The sequence below is a fragment of the Natrix helvetica genome (assembly GCF_964273705.1).
Source record: "Natrix helvetica genome assembly, chromosome: 5".
NCBI classification, from domain to species: domain Eukaryota; kingdom Metazoa; phylum Chordata; class Lepidosauria; order Squamata; family Natricidae; genus Natrix; species Natrix helvetica.
The window spans coordinates 6,415,913-6,428,601 of record NC_138551.1 but is presented as its reverse complement, the minus strand read 5'-3'; the positions used below and the strand labels follow the sequence as shown (position 1 = coordinate 6,428,601).

Sequence of the window (12,689 nt, the reverse complement as noted above, 5' to 3'; positions counted from 1 at the left end):
ACCCGGGCACAGCACAGAGACGGCCTTGGTCGCATTGGTTGATGATCTCTGGAGGGCCAGAGATAGGGGTTGTTCCTCTATCCTGGTCCTATTAGATCTCTCGGCGGCGTTCGATACCATCGACCATGGTATCCTGTTGCACCGGCTAGAGGGGCTGGGAGTCAGGGGCACCGTTTTACGGTGGTTTGGCTCCTACCTCTCTGATCGGACGCAACGTGTGTTGGCAGGGGAGCAGAGTTCGACCCGGAGGCCACTCACATGTGGAGTGCCACGGGGATCGGTGCTCTCGCCTCTCCTGTTCAACACATATATGAAACCGCTGGGCGAGATCATCCGTGGTTTTGGGGTGGGATATCATCTGTATGCTGATGATACTCAGCTATACATTTCCACCCCGAACCACCCCAATGAGGCCGTCGAAATGATGTCCCGGTGTCTGGAGGCCGTACGGGTCTGGATGGATGGCAACCGACTAAAACTCAACCCTTCCAAGACGGAGTGGCTGTGGCTTCCGGCCTCCCGGTTCAACCAGGTGCTTCCATCTCTGGCCATCGGGGGCGTGCAACTAGCCCCCATGGAACAGGTGCGCAATTTGGGCGTCCTCCTAGATGCCCGGCTGTCCATGGATGACCATGTAACAGCCGTGGCAAGGGGGGCGTTCCATCAGGTCCGCCTGATGCGCCAATTGCGCCCCTTATTGGACCGGGATGCCCTACGCACAGTCACCCATGCGCTAGTGACGTCTCGCCTGGATTACTGCAATGCTCTCTACATGGGGCTTCCCTTGAGATGCACTCGGAGACTACAGTTGGTCCAGAACGCGGCCGCGCGGGTGATTATGGGGAGGACTAGATACTCCCCTGTAACACCTCTCCTGCGCGAGCTGCACTGGCTCCCTGTGGTCTACCGAGTGCGTTTCAAGGTTTTGATTATGATCTTTAAAGCGCTTCATGGCATAGGGCCTAGTTACATGCAGGATCGCATCCTGCCCCACACATCCCTACGACCAATTCGCTCACACAGAGAGGGACTTCTCCGGGTGCCGTCCGCCAAACAGTGCCGGGGGGCGACACCCAGGAGCAGAGCCTTCTCTGTGATGGGCCCAGCCCTGTGGAATGACCTCCCCCGTGACATCAGGATTACTTCCGATCTCCGCTCCTTCCGTGTACAGCTGAAGACCCACCTCTTTCAATTATCTGGCCTGGCTCAATCGTAATTTCTCTTATTCCTCCTAACTGTTTTTTAAATTGTCTTTTAAATGTTAAATTTTTAATTGCATATTGGGTTTCTTACAATTGGGGTATTTTAATGCTGATTTTTAACTGTCTAAATGATGTAATTTGTTACCTCCTCCGTGTATGTGTGTTTTCCGTGTATGTGTGTTTTGTATGTATGTACGTTTATGTGTTTTGATACATCTTCTATGTTTTATATGCTCCATTGTACGCCGCCCCGAGTCCTACTTGGAAAGGGAGCGGCTAATAAATTCAAATTATTATTATTAAACCCAATTCTTTGGTGGTTATGAAGGCTGCTGCATACATCAGCTGGTTTGTTTCAGCTAATGTAGTGGTTTGAATGGTTTGCACAGCCTCATTGACCATTCTGAGTACCTTTCTCAATTCTTTCCGGTTCACTTGGTTCAGCTTTGTCAAACGTGTTCTTTCAGCATCTTCCATTTGATGCTTTATTTTCTCAGCTAATTGAGCAATATCTATTTCAATTTCAATTTTATTTGATTTCTAGACCGCCCCCTCTCCCCGAAGGGACTCGGGGCGGTGTACAGGTACCACATTAAAAAACCATATACATAATAAATACCCTTAAAATCAAATTAAACCTTAAACCCTGTACAAATTGATAAAAATTAAAACTCGGCCTAAAACCAACCCATAGACTTTAAAAAATGCAGACTTGAGGTGGGTAAGCTGAGATTAGGCCAGGCCGGCTAAATTGAACAGGTGAGTTTTAAGCTTCTTACGGAAGGAGCGGAGGTCTGTAGTTGTGCTGATATCAGGGGGAAGGTCATTCCAGAGAGTCGGGCCCATCACAGAGAAGGCCGTTCCCCTGGGGGTCGCCCGCTGGCACAGCCTAGTGGACGGTGTTCTGTTGGTGTTTGTTCTTTAGTGTTTCCTTGCTCTTTATCTTCATCCATTTCAGCATCCTCTTCCTCCCTTTCTTCCTCAGTTTGCTTTTGAGTTTGCAGATCATTCTTGATGTTGCTCTTCTTTGTTGGTATACTCAGACCTTTAGTTGCTTTCTCTTCGATTCCTATTAATTCTGCTGTAGTGAAAAATGTGTGGCTTAGAATTACACGTCGTTGGTCCATTAGCCTTTGTTCACTGATATCACAATCCGTGTGGTTCATCTTCCAAATCTGATACATTCGTTCTTGAAATCCACGTTTTGCTGGCTCAGACTGATAGTAAACTTTGATAATAGAGATGTTTTCTGCCCTAGTCCAGATTTTTTGCTTTTTCTTCCAGTAGCTTTTTAGCTCCATGCCCTGGTTGCCTACCAGAGGGAACTGAACCCTGTAGCTCATTTTGCACAGAATGCCCAGGAGCCATAGCATCCAAAGAAACCCTTGTTAATCCAGGCGACGGTTCAGCCAGCATAAATTTCATTTTTCTCGTATTCACCATGTTTGAATGGGTTGTGGAGCAAATTTTGTCTGGCCCTTCACCTAAGACCTGTCTGATATGGTTGCACCTGTTCAGCAGAGCCCTTAGGATCACTAGAGCACACAAGGCCCTCCACCATGACAAGGTAAAGCTCCTCGGAGGAGTGGTTGTTGTTATTATTATTATTGCATCAACAGAATTGTATCACAGCGGCCAGTTGTTTCGCCGGATTTGGCATTGATTACTAGTCGGGCCCCACCCAGGGGCCTAGGACGTCGTAACGTATTTTCGTAATATGTGTGCGGATCCAAGCAGTGCGGCATTTTGCATTTGACTGATGGTGATTTTGTCAATTTTTAACTGTTTTAAATGTAATTCTAGTGCTTTTGGAATGGCACCCAGTGTGCCGATTACCACTGGAATTACCACTGCTGGTTTGTGCCATAATCGTTGGATTTCGATTTTTAAGTCCTGGTATTTTGCGATTTTTTCATATTCCTTCTCAGCGACCCTGCTATCACCTGGTATTGCGATGTCTATGATTGTAACCTTATTTTTCTCAACCAGTGTGATGTCTGGTGTATTTTGCGCCAATATTTTATCCGTTTGTATGCGAAAATCCCACAAGATCTTGATCATCTGAACCTCGATGACTTTTTCAGGCTTATGTTCCCACCAGTTTGTTGCTGTTTTAATATTATAATTTTTGCACAAATTCCAGTGGATCATTTGTGCCACTGAATTGTGCCGCATTTTATAGTCAGTCTGCGCGATTTTTTTTACAGCAGCTGAGTATGTGTGTCTCTAAGGACAAGCTTTTGTGGCTGCTATGCCACACTACGATGGTTTATGGAATACATAGAATGCAAAATCTCTGTTTATATAAGCTCTTGGGAGGGGCCATGCCCAAACCACCTGAGCTTCATTATCTTTTAGGAGCTTGTCTCCGGAGCAGCTGTTGCCTTCATTTCTCTGCCCTCCTCAATCTTGCATCAGAGACAAACTCCCTCCAATCTTCCCCACTGCTCCATGCCTCAGGCTCCTCCTGGTGGCCAACCAGCCTCTCTGGTCCCTGCTCTGTGTCTAAACCCTGCCTAGGGTCCTCCACCTCCTCCATAGCAGACTCATAGGGTTTGTCGCTATCTGAGTTACTCAGTGATTGCAAAGGATCCTGATGGGTCACAACAATTCTTTTATAGGGAGAACCATTTTGATGTAGCTGCTAATATAAGTCTTTATTGGCCAAGTGTGATTGGACACACAAGGAATTTTTTCTTTGGTGCATATGCTCCCAGTGTACATAAAAAAACAAATACATTTGTCAAGAATCGTAAGGTACAACACTTAATGATAGTCATAGAGTACAAATAAGCAATCAGGAAACAATAAATATCAATATAAATACAATACAATACAATACAATACAATAGTAGAGTTGGAAGGGACCTTGGAGGTCTTCTAGTCCAACCCCCTGCCTAGGCAGGAAATCCTATACCATTTCAGACAAATAGCTATCCAACATCTTCTTAAAGACTTCCAGTGTTGGGGCATTCACAACTTCTGGAGGCAACTTCTGTTCCACTGATTAATTGTTCTCACTGTCAGGAAATTTCTCCTCAGTTCTAAGTTGCTTCTCTCCTTGATTAGTTTCCACCCATTGCTTCTTGTTCTACCCTCAGGTGCTTTGGAGAATAGTTTGACTCCCTCTTCTTTGTGGCAACCCCTGAGATATTGGAACAATGCTATCATGTCTCCCCTAGTCCTTCTTTCTCTTAAGCTAAACATACCCAGTTCCTGCAACCGTTCTTCATATGTTTTAGTCTCCAGTCCCCTAATCATCTTTGTTGCTCTTCTCATAAGGATATAAGCAACAAAGTTACAGTCCTGCAGTCATAAGAGGGAGATGGGTGATAGGAACAATGAGAAGACTGATAGTAATAGTAATGCAACTTTAGTGAATGGTTTGACAGTGATGAAGGAATTATTTGTTTAGCAGAGTGATGCCGTTCGGGAAAAAACTGTCTTGTGACCTTTCATTAATTCATACTTAAATGAACACTTACCTTTGAAGGATTGGAAAAGGACAGATATTTCCACAGCCTTCAAAAAATCATTTGAAACAATGAAAGAAAGGCCCTCCTCTCCACTAATATACAAATGCACAGTCTTCTTAATACTGACCTCCATTCCTAAACCATTAAGGCAGATTTTCTCACGCTCATATTAATGGTTCAAGAGTTATTCAAGGCTTCAGTTCATTGCAGGAACTGGGTATGTCTAGTTTAATGAAAAGAAGGACTAGGAGAGACATGATAGCAGTCTTCTGATATATTTGGGGCTGCCACAAAGAAGAGGGAGTCAAACTATTCTCCAAAGTCCCAGAAGGCAGGACAAGAAGCAATGGGTGGAAACTAATCAAGGAGAGAAGCAACCTAGAATTGTACCTCTGCACTATAAGACTCTCATTAAACATGGAGGTTCTTTGTGGGGATAGCTATGTCAGGAGACATTTCCTGACAGAACAATCAGTCAGTGGGACAACTTGCCTCCAGAAGTTGTGAATGCTCCAACACTGGAAGTTTTTAAGAAGATGTTGGATAACCATTTGTCTGAAGTGGTGTAGGGTTTCCTGCCTAGGCAGGGGGTTGGACCAGAAGACCTCCAAGGTCCCTTCCAACTCTATTATTCTGTTATCTTTCATTCTCTATCATAGTATCATCAACATATAATATCATTCATGGGCATTGTAATTGAGTTTCTGGTTACAGTGTCCATACAATTCCTTTGCCCCCTTTCTAGAGAAATTCCATTAAGAAGGAAAATTAACAAGGTAGGGACTTCTTGATTAATTCATACTTAAATGAATACTTACCCTGAAATGACTGGAAAATGACAGATACTTTCACCATAAATAAAAATGCAAAACAATTTGAAACAAGAAAAAAATGTCCTCCTCTCCAATTTTTTCAGAAAAAGATTAATTTTTAGACCAACCTTTATTGATTTGAAGTTACTTTATACTGGGTCAGTTTATTTATTATTTGACATCACATATAAGACATATAGTCTTCTTAATACTGACCTCCATTCCTAAACCATTAAGGCAGATTTTTCCACCCACATATTAATGGTTCAAGGGTGCTTCATGTTCTGATCTCTATCATGATATCATCAGCATATAATAGGATCCTTTGTTGTTGTAATTGAAGGCTCCTGATTACAGTGTCTGTACTGAGTATAAAGAGCAATGGTGAGAGTTGGACCATTTGTGGTTGGGAAAGAAATAGATCACTTGATTCCAATGCTTTCTTTAGCTCAGTGACTCCCTTATTTAGAGTGGCTTGTTTCTCACGTTGCTTTCCCATCAATAGGCAGATGGGCTGTATTGTGTCATTTGTCCCACAATTCTCCATCAAATTCCACTGGTTCAGTAATAGGTGAATGGTGTCTCACCAGAATCTTGCATTCTATGTATTCCATAAACCATCGTAGTGTGGCATAGCAGCCACAAAAGCTTGTCCTTAGAGACACCTCTTTGGGCATAATTTTAAATTAGAATGCATGTCAGTAATGCTGCTTGTGAATTTTTGTGATTCACTCCAGTAGGTACAAATTAGTCATCATTCCCAATACAAAAATGTAGTGAGGTAACCAACCAACCAACCATAAAATAAAAGGAAACATATTCATCTGAAGCTGAAACTGTCTTTGATCAGGGCTTCTTTAAGATACTGTTTTACTCGGTGTGAATCTAACACTTTAATTCCGTGATGGTGAATCTATTGCACGTGTGCCAGAGGTGGCATGCAGAGTCCTCTCGGCAGGCATGTGCGCCATTGCCAGCTGCTCTTTTGGTTCCCAGTGTGCTGGTCAGCTGGTCTTCATGGGTACTTCAGTGCCAGAAAATGGCCTGAGAACGCCCCAAAAATGATTAAAAAACAGGCTGTATTTTGAGCCATTTTCGGGCCATTTTCCAGGCTGTTTCCAGGCCATTTTGGCCCGTTCTTCTTCAAGGGCACCAGAGCAGTCAACCAGTCTTCTTGGGTGCTGGACCGCCAAAAAATGGCCCGAAATCCAGCCTGAAAAATGCCCCCAAAACAGTCATGCACATGCTGGCCAGCTGGTCTTCGGGTTTCCGTCACTCTTTTATGTACACGCACGCATATGCATGCCCGTTCCACTTTGGGCATTCAGTGCCAAAAAGGTTCACCCTCACTGCTTCAATTATTACTCTCATGCATTGATTTTCCTATACAAAACAATCTGAAATATATTTATTCTCATGATTGGTGACACCGATGCAAAAATAATCGCAGAAAATCTGCACGGAATTCATCGTAATTCTCATTTTCCATTTTATACATCGGAGCAGAAATGACCCCAACTCTACCTACAATGAAGAGAACCTGGCTGAGTGTATTTTAGATTTTTTTTTGCTGCTGGAAGAGAGTCAACATTTGCGAGTATGATATGGGCACTGCTCCTGTTGACCAATCATTCTGTCATCCAAGGTGAGACTGACATGGATAGGTTAGGGTTAAATTTCATATAGAAAACCACATTTCAATATGATAATGAATATAGACCAAAACAAAAAAACAAAAACCCCAGGACAGTGACAATGAATATAGAGGTGGGGGGGAATCAGGATGGTGGATGCAATGGTTGTTGGAGGTTCTTTCATTAGTTCGGGCACCAAATGAACCCCTTAGTCTTGGTCTTCTCCTTAATAGCAATAGCACTTAGACTTATATATCATTTACAGTGCTTTACAGCCCTCTCTAAGTGGTTTACAGAGTCAGCCCATCGCCCGCAACAATCTGGGTCCTCATTTTACCCACCTTGGAAAGATGGAAGGCTGAGTCAACCTGAGAATCGAAGTCAGTGAGAATCGAACTGTCGAACTGCCGAACTGCAGCCAGCAGTCAGCAGACGTAGCTTGCAGTAACTGCTTTCTGACCACTGCACCACCACGGCTCATGCCCTTAATCCTATCTTCTTCCTGCTTTCAACTGTCCATCCCAGTCATTCTAGCAGAAGAGGCCTAACTTCAGATCCTTTCTGCCAAAGGCTTTCAGATGGCAGAAACTGGGAGAGGAGCCTATTCTGCTGGGGCCCCCACTGTCTAGAATATTCTCCTGCTGTAGGTGATGGAAACCCCTACATGAATGATCTCCTAGAAGAGCTGCTTGGCCTGCCCTAAAAGGGGGGTTGACAGACTAGAGCAAGGGGCGATTGACAGACTAGAGCAAAGAGTGTCAAACACAATTTCATTGAGGGCCACATCAGGGTTGTGTTTGACCTTGTGGGGCTGGGGTGGTGTGGCCAGGATGGGCATGGCCAGCTCAATGTCACTTGTGTCGGGGCACCTGTGGTGACCAAGTGCTAAGGCAGGACTTCCCTCAGACCCTCCTTTTTGCTGGCAGAGGCACTGCAGGCTGGTCCTTTGCGGTTTCCAAGGTATCCAGCAGGCCAGATCCGGTCGCAGGCCTCAGGTTTGACACCCCTGGGCCAGAGAATAGATCCCAACCACCACATTTGCCTTCTTCTTGGTTTCAAGTTTCTTATTAAATTCTCTTCCTTTTTTTTATCATTCTTCTTTACGTTTTTATCACACTGTAAGTAACCCAGAGTCACTGTAGCAGCAGCAGACAATTCGGTGGGATATCTGAACTGAATCAATAATTTGGATGAATATTTTGAATCAGTTTGTATTGGATATAATCAGAGCCCAGGAAATCCACTTTTAATCTGCATTCCTTCACGATTCTCAATAGCCCGAAAGACTATGTCGTAAAATCCCACTAAGGATTAAAATTCAGAAATAAAAGAAATGAAACACAATATTGAAAATGAAGCTTCTATTTCCATTATTTTTTTCTAGAGAATGTCAAGAAGGAGATTGAAGATGTGTTTGGCTTCTCACGGTCAATTTCTTACCAGGATCAGAAGAAGTTGCCTTACACCAATGCCATGATTCTTGAAATGCAGCATTTAAAATATGCTGTGCTATTTGGGGCTCCCAAGCAAAATACAAAGGATGTTAAAAATGAGTGGATATCACATTCCAAAGGTGAGAAACATGTTCAGACTGCATTCCAGTAGCCCCACATGGAAGAAAGAACAGAATATGGACTTGGACAAAAGCTCTCTATCCAGAAAATGCCAACGTAGTCATGCAAAAACCAATAACCAATAACAGCAAACTTTTGTGAAGGATGCGTTATGTTTAAATCCAAACACCTCTCAGATTTTAAAGCTAGAACCAATAAACAAGTTAGCTGTTTATTCTATGAAGATAATCAGAGATTAGGAGCTGAACATAATTAAAACATGTCTGATCATGTTTCTTTGTCCCTTTGTACAGACACCCAGCTTTCTGCTTTAATGGAAAGGAAGGGAGAAAGGAAGCTAAACAGTTGAGAAACTATTGGAGAAAGGAAGCTAAACAGTTGAGAAATCTCAGAATCTGCTTTAGAAATCGACAAATGTGCATTCACATTGTCAAGTTAAAACCAAATGTTTCATCAATATTGTTTGAACTGTTTCACTTCTTTCTCTTATAAATATGCTCTGTTAATGATCTCTGTTTTTTTTTTACAGGGGACTGTTATTGTCCCAGACTTGCTTTCTGTTCTCCATGATCCTGAAAAATGGGAGAAACCTAAAGAATTCAACCCAAATCACTTTTTAGATGAGGATGGAAAGTTCACTGAACGAGAAGAATTTCTGCCATTCGGAATGGGTACATCCATGAGCAGCTGATAATGTACAGATGCCCATCACACCCATCACTGAATTGTTCTGAGGTTATCATGGTCTAAATAGAAAACCAAGGAATCTGTATTCCTTCTAGTTTCAAAACTATGAGAGTCTGAACTTTCCCTTAGGCAGCAAACATTGAAGTACAACTCCTAACACTAATTATGTTTAGATAATAATCAGTAGAGCTTTGTAAGACAGGTACAAGATTGCACAAGTTTCTCTGGTGTTTTGGAAAGAATTGTTAGCTAATTCCAAAGAAACAAGTTTAGTTGTAGCTTCTTACCAATGAAATTGGACCACAGATTTATAGTTCCACATGCATTAAGCTCTGCCTTTTTAGTGACTGTAGCATTCCCCCTACCGTAGTGTTTCCATCCTTTGTCTACCAACGAATATTTCTCCATTGATGGTGCAAACAGTAAAGGGGCATCTTCAATTATGATAGATATGAAAAGCTATTGTTGTCCCAGAAGTTCAGGTCCTTTTACCTGGAGTACAGGCCCCATTAACCACACCAGAAAAGTGGAAAGGAGAAGGTTTTTATTTACAAATAAAAGTTTTACCCAGAAGCAAGTTCCTAATAGGGACACCTCTGGTTAGAATGGAACCCCTTTCCAGGTAAAAGGAGTTTTGCAAAGCATACATTGACATGAACCAATCAGGTAAACTCACATCATTATAAGCCGGTCATTAAGACCATCTTGCATACTTCTTCAGGCCTCATAGCAACACAGTTCAGCTAAAGATTACAAGTTAAAAGTTACAAGATAGGCAATAATGTTTATCTTACCAATAACATTCCTCTTTCTAAAAACCTTAGTTGGGTACCAGGGTCTTGTCCATCATGTTTATAGTCACTCCTCCCAAATGCCAATTAGCCATTAATTTCAGATCTGGGACACTTTTTAAGTCCAAATTCAAAGTTTTATTGTACCTGTGAGTTGGCCAATCACTCACCTGGTTCCAACACTCCATTCCAACACTGCTCCTGCTCAAAAACTTAGCCCAGTTGCCCCAGCTTCAGAGCGGTCATTTAGAAATGGCCCCCGGCGTCAGTCCAAAGAGCTTTCTCTGACCTACCAAGGAACTTGCCAGTTCCTCTTGGTTGTCTGAGATGCCTCTCCTTCTTCCCTGTCCCTACAGGACAGTTTTGGTCTAAAGACCCTCTCACAGCAGTTTCTCCAGCTGGATTTTCGTGAAGCTCATCGGAGCCTGCTATTTTTCCAACTGGTCTCACTGCGATGCTTCCAGTTTTTTCCTTGTTTATGGTCATTCTTGAGCAGGAGACAGATGGTCTACTCAATCTGGCATTATTTCTCTTTGACAAAGCAATTTAAGCAATGGTTAGTCCCACCAACCGATTTAAAGCACTGTGCCCAAAACTATTGTCTGAATTTAACTTGAGCTTGTTTCCTTTCAGCCAACTATTTATCAGATTGAAGACACATTCTAGGAAACTGACTATATATTTATTTATTTAGTTAGTTAGTTTGTCAAATATGTAAAAGATAACAGGTATAGGTGCAAACATAAATATGAACACAGTAAATGGGTACGAATAAATGGAGACAGTAGGGCAGGGATGGTAGGCATGCTGGTGCACTTATGCACACCCCCTTTGTGGAACTCTTAGGAATGGGGTGAGGTCGACAGTAGGTAGTTTAAGGTTAAAGTTATGGGGGCTTGAGGATGTAACAACAGAGTCAGGTAGTGCATTCCAGGTATTGACCACTCTGTTGCTTGAAGTCATATTTTCTGCAATTCAGTTTGGAGCAGTTTACCTTGAGTTTGTATCTAATATTTGCTTGTGTATTATGGTTGAAGCTGAAGTAATCATTGACAGGTAGGATGTTGTAGCAGATAATTTTGTGTACTATGCTTAGGTCAGACCATAGGCAGCGTTGTTCTAGGCTTCACGCCTGGTGGCATAAGGGATTTTATTGTGAGTAGAAGAGTGGAGTACTCTTCGCACAAAAGTTGGCTTTCCCTGAAGTTGGCTAGTAGAGATCACACTGACCCACCTTGATGACCAAACTCTATAGTAATCCCCAGTGATGTGCGGTGAGGTTTATGACTGGTGAGGCACTGACACAGTGCTGAGTTTCAAATATTTTTAGACTTGTGGACTTCAACTCCCAGAATACCACAGCCAGGCATGCTCAGTTCCAATTTAAAGCGACAGCATTTGTTTTTCTCCTTTGCTCCTTCTTTCTTTTTCTTTTTCTTCTCCTTCCCCTCCTTCCTCCCTCTCTCCCTTCCTCCCCCTCTCAAACACACACACACACACACACACACACAAGTTGGATTGGACTATCTCTCCTACCCCTTCCCTCTCTCACTCACTCTCAAACAAACCCCCCCACACACAAAAGTTGGATTGCATATCTTTTCCAGTGGCTTGAAAGCAGCTCCTCTGCCACCACCACCCCCATTCCCCTGCTGCCTTTCCCAAACACCTCCACCATTGCAAATGCAGCCTGCTGTCTGGGTGGGAAATGCCTGGAACACAATAAAGCCCACCCACCACCTCCTGCTGGCAGGCTGGGGTGAGAGGAGAGGCAGAGAAGCCGGAGGGGAGCCGAGCTGAGCCTTCCAAAAGAAAGAGGCTGGGGGGAAGTGTGTGTACTACAGCATGGCTCTTTGCCTGGCTTCCTGCCTCCTCCTGTGGTCTCCTCAGTGCCCGCTTGTGCTCTCCCTCCCCAAGTGTAGTTTGATTGCAGGTGGAGCCACGTTGCCTTTTCAAACTTGTAATCAGTGAAGCTGGGCTAGATTTTTATATAGTTTTATCCAGCTGTGTGTGTGAGAGAGAGAAATGAATGGGGGCCTGGGGAGGAAGTCACTACACTTGGGGAGGGAGAGCACCAGTGAGGTTAAGCAGAGTCAACCACGGTGAGGCAGCAACTAGCTCAGCTTTTTCCTTTTACTGTTTTTTTTTAATGATGAGAGTGGTGAGGCTGTGCCTCACTTGCCTCACCTGACTGCACGTCACTGGTAATCCCTTAAAACCACCTTCTGGGTATAGTTCAACATGAAGGGCTGGTACCACTATGCCCCAAAAGCCTAACTCCAATTGATGGCTCAGAAGGAATAACAGTCAATGAACTGAAAGTAACTAATGTGGCAGGATAATTGCCTCTCCCCACATCCAGTTTCTGGCATAGTTTATTTGGAAAGAGAATGAAATAGATTCAGTACCATAGACAGACAAAATTGCAGATGAAATGGCCAGTTTCATCCAAATGCATCCAGAGCTCTAAGACTATTGTTCTCTTCATTACCTGCTATAGTTGAAAATGATTT

At 43.3% G+C, this 12,689-nt stretch overlaps 1 pseudogene across 1 annotated transcript; it reads left to right on the top strand.

Annotated features, from left to right (window-relative positions):
- The first annotated feature begins 2,761 nt into the window (after positions 1-2,761).
- Positions 2,762-10,588, top strand: LOC309393800 (cytochrome P450 2J5-like; annotated as a pseudogene). The gene is made up of 5 exons: positions 2,762-2,769; positions 6,997-7,135; positions 8,509-8,697; positions 9,228-9,369; positions 10,533-10,588. The product of its transcript is annotated as a cytochrome P450 2J5-like (transcript).
- The last annotated feature ends 2,101 nt before the right edge of the window (positions 10,589-12,689 follow it).